Genomic DNA, 6,774 nt, shown 5'->3' on the forward strand with positions numbered 1-6,774 from the left:
TGAATAAATCCTATGGATTTAAACTCTCCCTGTCGGCAGCAAGGGCTTGTACAACAATGCTTTAATGTCTCAAAAGATAAAATTTTGATATGTGGGTGCATCCAAGCCACAGATCATCCCGAACTGAGGATCCATCCGAGTCGAGGATCGCATTCGAGCCACAGATCATCCCGAACTGAGGGTCCATCCGAGTCGAGGATCTCATCCGAGCCACAGATTATTCCGATCCACAGATCATCTCGAGCCGAGGGTGCATTTCGAGTCGATGATCCATTCCTAGCCGAGGGTGCATTCTGAACCGAGAATCCCATCCGAGTCATGGATCATCCCGAGCCAAGAATACAATCAGAGCCGAGGATCTCATCCAAGCCATCAATCATCCCGAGCCAATGATCCATTCCGAGCCAAAGGTCCATTCCGAACCAAGGAAACCATCCGAGCTAAGGATCAACCCTAGCCAAGGGTGCATCCCGAGCCAACGGAGCAATCCAATTGAGGCTTAAATCCAACCAAAGGTCCAATTTTTCCGAAGGGTCCAATTTTTTCGAGGGTCTAATTTCCCGAAGGCTCAAATTCGACCGAGGGTCCAAGCTGATGGCATATTTCAAAGGTCTCTTTCGAGAAGCGCCAATGCACAACTTCATCAGAATATTGAGATAAGTTCACTATTTGCATTTTCGTTTATGCTAGCCTATTCATAAATTTTTAGACAGTCAAATATATATCTCATGCATTAATCAATGAAATTTAAAATTAACTTCTCACCGCAAAAATGATTACACATCAAATCTAAAAATTGGGGGGTACCCATAAACTTTTCCTTCGGTAGTACAAAACAGATATCCTAAACTTTCATACTTAGCTAAAAATTAGCCAAGTATAAAAGTGAAACAGAAGACTATATCAAGTCGCATGATTGAATCTCAGTGCAATTTTGAATACTTTGCATTAATAAATTGTTAACTGCTAGGCTCTGCTACATATGTGTCGTATAGACACAAGCGAGGCTAATATTTCAGGCCAGAGGTCTCTATCAAGCGAGATTAGAAAATTCAGAAAAAATGCTCGCTCGTGAGCAAAACCTAGCCAGGCAATTTCACCATACCCATGCTCTGTCAAGCTTCTCCACAGCTCTTTTGAATCCTATGTCTCAACGATGGGAGGAACTCCACTGAAAAGCTCAAGAGAAAAAAAAAAAAAAAAAAAAAAGTCTCGTCATGCCTCGAGCATACTCGGCATGACTCGAGCACCAAAGACTCGAGCCCCCGAGCATAAGCCTCGGCATGCATCGAGCACACATAAGCCACGTCATGCATCGAGCACAAAAGCCTTGGCAATCCCGAGCAAAAGCCTCGACAATCCCGAGCAAAGCCTCATCATGGCCTCCAGTAGACCCGGCAATCCCGAGCAAAAGACTCGGTACGTCCGAGCACGAAGCCGAGCCACCGTAAGCCTCAGGCCACCATAAGCCTGAGCCACCGTAAGCCTCGGGCCACCATAAGCCCAGAGCCGTCGTAAGCCTCGAACCAGATCAAATCAACTCAAACCAGATCAACTCAAAGTGTTGTCTTCCTCAGTTTGAAATACAGCCGGCTCGAAACACACACCCTGGTCATATCCCTCAGTAACACAGGGGGTGACTCGGTTCAACTCAAACCAGATCAACTCAAAGTGTTGTCTCCCTCGGTTTGAAATACAGCCAGCTCGGAACACACACCCCGGTCATATCCCTCGGTAACACGGGGGGTGACTCGGTTCAACTCAAACCAGATCAGGTCAAAGTGTTGTCTCCCTCGGTTTGAAACATAACCGGCTTGGAACACACACCCCGATCATATCCCTCGTTAACAGTGGGGGGTGACTCGGTTCAACTCAAACCAGATCAGATCAAATCAACTCAAACCATATCAAATCAACAACAATTGTGCTTTCAAAGTGCTATTTATGTGTTGCAACGCCAACAACCACAGCTGTTTGGAAATCAATCTATCAACTCAGGTATGCAAACTAATCATTATTCAATATATATACATCTGTTCTAACAAATTTCAGGGGTCCTGCTCCGGCACATACCATACGGGGAGAGAACCCCTACAACAAACCATACAGGGAGGCAACCCCAACAACACACCCGATCATGTTCCTCGGTAACAAGGGGGTGACTCGGTTCAACTCAAACCAGATCAACTCAAAGTGCTGTCTCCCTCGGGTTGAAACACAACCGGCTCGGAACACACACTCGATCATGTCCCTCGGTAACACTGGGGGGTAACTCGGTCAAATCAAATAATTAACACCCTCAAGAATAACTCAGACAACTCATTCAAATGCCGGCCTTGCAATTTTTCTCGTTGTTTTCAACTAACCTTGAGCTCCTGATCCCAAGTCTCTCTCAGTCAATCTGAAACACTCAGTTCTTGGTCCCAAGCCTCAAAAGTCGAACCGACGTTGAATCGCATTAAATGCACCTTATTGCATACGTTAGCCGATCCCGAAATCCAAGATTTTGAATGTGAGAGCAAATTTGAAATTTAGAATTTGAAAAAGTGCGGGATTTTTCCAAATATGACTTCCAAAGGCCTTCGGACCGATACTCTTCGAGTGAAGTAACGGCTGAAAAATTGAAATCTTCCCGGTAGCATGCACTCGACTCAATTTTGGAATCTGCAGTAAGTTAAGGCCGTTTAATTGTTCCTAAATTCCCTTACGCACAAAATTTGCGTAAGAGAATTGGGGGGTAACTGTTAGGAAAAATATTAGTTTATCAAAGCCCATCAAAATCATTTGAGCCCAACCGGTTCAACCGCCCCGACCACCCGACTCGAGTGGTCGACCCGGATACCTCGTAACACCCGAGTCCTCGAACATCTAGGTATTACCCGAGATTTAAAGGACACGACGCATGATATATAACTAGATCGTGCACCCGAACTGTCTCGACAAACATGTCACCCATAAAGGATCGTGCACCCGAGATAGGCGGTCATGGAACCCGAAATGTCTGTGCACCCGAGGCCACGTCTTCCTCAACTACCGATTCCTGCACAAACCGGGAACAATCCTAACTACTCCTCAATCTATATAAATACCAGAGTCTCTTCAAATATTAAGGTACATGCTATTCTATGCTTCTAAAAATTACTTTGCTCATAATTAATATTTTCTGACTTAGGCATCGGAGGGGGATCGTCGGCACCCCCCGACGCAGTGTTTATTATTTTGCAGATCATAAATAACAAGGCGAATCATCATCCAACACGTCACCATGTTGAAAACTGTATCAACAATAATAATGTTTTATATCAAATTTTTATCTCACAACTATTCTACAATACTGATGTGATGATTTCAACTAACTAATTATTTATTTATTTATTAACAATAACTGATCTAAAAATTGATTAAGACTATTAGATTAACGTTATAAGTTAAAAATATAATTTCGAGCATCACCGGCAAAAAAAAAAAAAATAGCACTTTCTTTGGCCTTCATGAAAGCTTTAATTGGAGTAAACGAGAAAGGATAGTAGTACTGAGTTATCGTTAGGATCGCCAGGGTCGTATTTACTGATTTTATCACCAGCAGATTTAGAGTGTCTTAACGCCTTAATCATGGTGGTAATTTCAAAGATTACAAGCAAACACCAGAAAAATCAGCAAATGAGACCCTTCTAATTTCAAAGATTCAGGGCCAGCGCTGCCTCTTCCTTTGGGCTTTGCCCGGCAAACTATTCCCCTTCTCAAATCATGCTGCCTCTCACTCTTAGGGCTGCATTTTTTTTTTTTTTTGGTATCCTTTTTCAAGATATAAGATTTGTGCCACTGGTTGATAGAATGGATATCCTGATAAAAAATAAAATTTATAATAATAAAATAAAATTACTCAATACTCCTAAGCAATATCTTTTCATCGTCTCATACGAATGATGGGTCTCAACATCAATTTTAATGGTGAGATGTCTTTCGATCCAGTTTGTAGAAAATGTTTATACTTTATCAAAATAATTCAGTATTTTTGGGCTGGAGGGTCTTTTTCTTGGGGGTGAGATGGATAGATCGATCAATCCCACCTAAAGAAGTTTTCTTTGATTGATGCACAGAAGGAGGTACTATGTAATATTGATTCATTATTGAAAAAACAAAAAAAACAAAAAAAATTACAACAATGTAAATCTAAAGAAGCTTGAAAATAAAAGAATCCTTTAAAAAAGAAGAAGAAGAAGAAGAAGAAGAAGAAGAAGTCCTCTTACTTCGACATTAGAATTGATGTGAGTAATAGCAATTAATATCAAACTTCTTAATAAGTTATAACTTATTTAGAAGGTAAAGGTTTCGGGTTTGGTCTATTATGGGAGTAAGACTTTAAGAGATTGTATACTATTATACTATTATGGATAGAAATTTACAAACCAGCCTTTAAAAATGACATGTGTCATTTCTTAATTAAAGTAAAACAATCATATCTTTTGATTCTGATATCATATATATATATGAAGGAAACCTTGGTGGCGATGAAAATCTGATTCAAATTGAAACAATCACAAAAAATTTCAAATTCAAATGTTTATTAGGTCAACCTAACCAATGCATCAAGTCTCAGTACTAAAACCCAAAACGTTCGATTGAAGGCTTCGTCGAACTTCGGTTGACCGAAGAGATGGAGTTAAAGGTGAATTCGTAAAACCCTAGCTCGTGTTCAAACGAGAATTAATCCCATACGAGCGAGATAATCGTAGACAATTTAATTGTACCCGACTTTGCTTTTAAACTTATGTTTTCTTTCCATCTATTTAAGCCTAATGACCTATGGCTTTCATAAGTCACATAGATTATTTTTCATTTTTCGTATAAAGGTTTCTAAACACCCTTGAGCCTAGATAGATCTAATTCGTCTCTTTGTTTTTCATCAACCAAACCACATGAAAAATCTTTAGCCGCTAGAGTTCTAGGTTGCAGTGGAAGAGTTTCATTCGTCAAGGTGATTCCTATAAAAGAATGCTAAAATTTCTGTAGCCACTGCGGTGGCTAAGGTGAACATGTCAGTTGCAGGGATTGCATAATAGTTGAGCAACAACCCTTCCACTCGGCCCTTCCACTCTGCAGTACTATCAGATCATCTTTTCGATCAAACGAGTTGGTTTTTTGTTTGTTAATGTTTTCAATGGTAACATTTGCTTGTCCAACTCGTCGATCGGCATGCATGGCGAAGCAAGGTATCCCAAAAATTGATTTTGGTTGAAATTATCGAGTCTTGGGAGTTACAAATATTTTATAATTATATAAGATCAATATGTAGCATAAATCTCACAATTTGGGGTTTAAGCCAGAAATTAATTTCCTATTTGTTTTCTATTTTTCGCTACTCGATCTCTGTGAAGTTGAAGGTTTTGGATTTTTGCTGGGTAGTAAATATTTGTTGCATCTGTTGTTAGTAACGAATTGAAGGCTGATCCAATATATCTCTTTCACTATATAAATATTCATGATCTCTCCAATGTTTCTTGACTTATTTGTTAAACGTACATCGCTATGATCATTGCAATGCACGCGTTATGATAAAAATAAGGAAAAATGGGATCAAATTCTAGTATGTATGGGCATTGATCGTCTTCGTCGCTAAATATATATATATATATATAAAATCAAACGATCGATATGCAGGAATTGATGCCATTTTTGACCATATATATATATATGGATCGAGTTGGCCGGGAGAAGTATTTGGGCAATAATATATTCAAAGAAAATAATGATCGATTTTCAGAGTACGAAAATTTGTTAATTAAAGGACCCACAAAAAAGGGAAAAATGTTGTTGTCAATATATAGAGGCCACTGATCATGGCTAGCTAGAGTGCCGTTGGTCGATCAAGCCTAGCTACCAAAACGCATGTAAATTCATTTTTTCTAACTAATTGTTCTTTTGCTTCTCTCTTTTTTATATATTTGATTGAGATTTTTTGTTATTAGGTTACTTAAAATTCGAACAACCTAAGAGAAGAGGACTGTAAAGCCTACTTATTTTGGGTAAGTAAGTCAGATGGCCCCGCAACTCTCTAAATTTCTATATTTTTCTAACAAGCTAATAACCGGACATGCATGCTCATCCTTTGTTTAAAGCCTCGAGTGGGAAAAAAATGTTGATTTATGGGCTTAGGTTTCGCTTGCACGACATTAAATTTATAAGATGTGTTTTTTGTGGTATTCTCTTACATATTTTTTTCTACAAATTCACCATATATTGAATATGTGAACCAATATATATGTGGTCTGATAAATTTAATAGTGGATTTGAACATATTTTATACGGAGATGAACAAGAGATATGTAAAATAATGAAATTAAATATTTCTCATAAATTAATCCAATGATATTTAAAGATAAAAAAGAACGAGTACAAATTAAGCTGATTGATTAATTAAAGATTGGTGAGATCGAGCTCGTTGAATGTATAAATTTTTTTTTTCTTTCGATTTTTAGATTAATGCAGATGACCAAGTGTGACTAGCTAGGTCAAAGAAATGGTTAATTAATTAATTAATGAAAAAAAAAAAAGAGAATATATACTCCAGATGAGTGGCCCGTCCCATTGAAGTGCCGATCGAGGAAGATCCAGTTTCTGATTCCGATTCAGATGAAGTCGCAGGCCATATGGGTTTTGACAAGAAAGCCGAATTCATAAGCCGCGTACAAAGACATACCTACAACCAACGTACAGAGGCCCTCTTATATATATATTGTAGAAAAAGACTCTGGTGAGTCGAAAGAGAAGGAG

This window comes from Alnus glutinosa, chromosome 1 (assembly GCF_958979055.1).
Source record: "Alnus glutinosa chromosome 1, dhAlnGlut1.1, whole genome shotgun sequence".
Taxonomy (NCBI): Eukaryota; Viridiplantae; Streptophyta; class Magnoliopsida; order Fagales; family Betulaceae; genus Alnus; species Alnus glutinosa.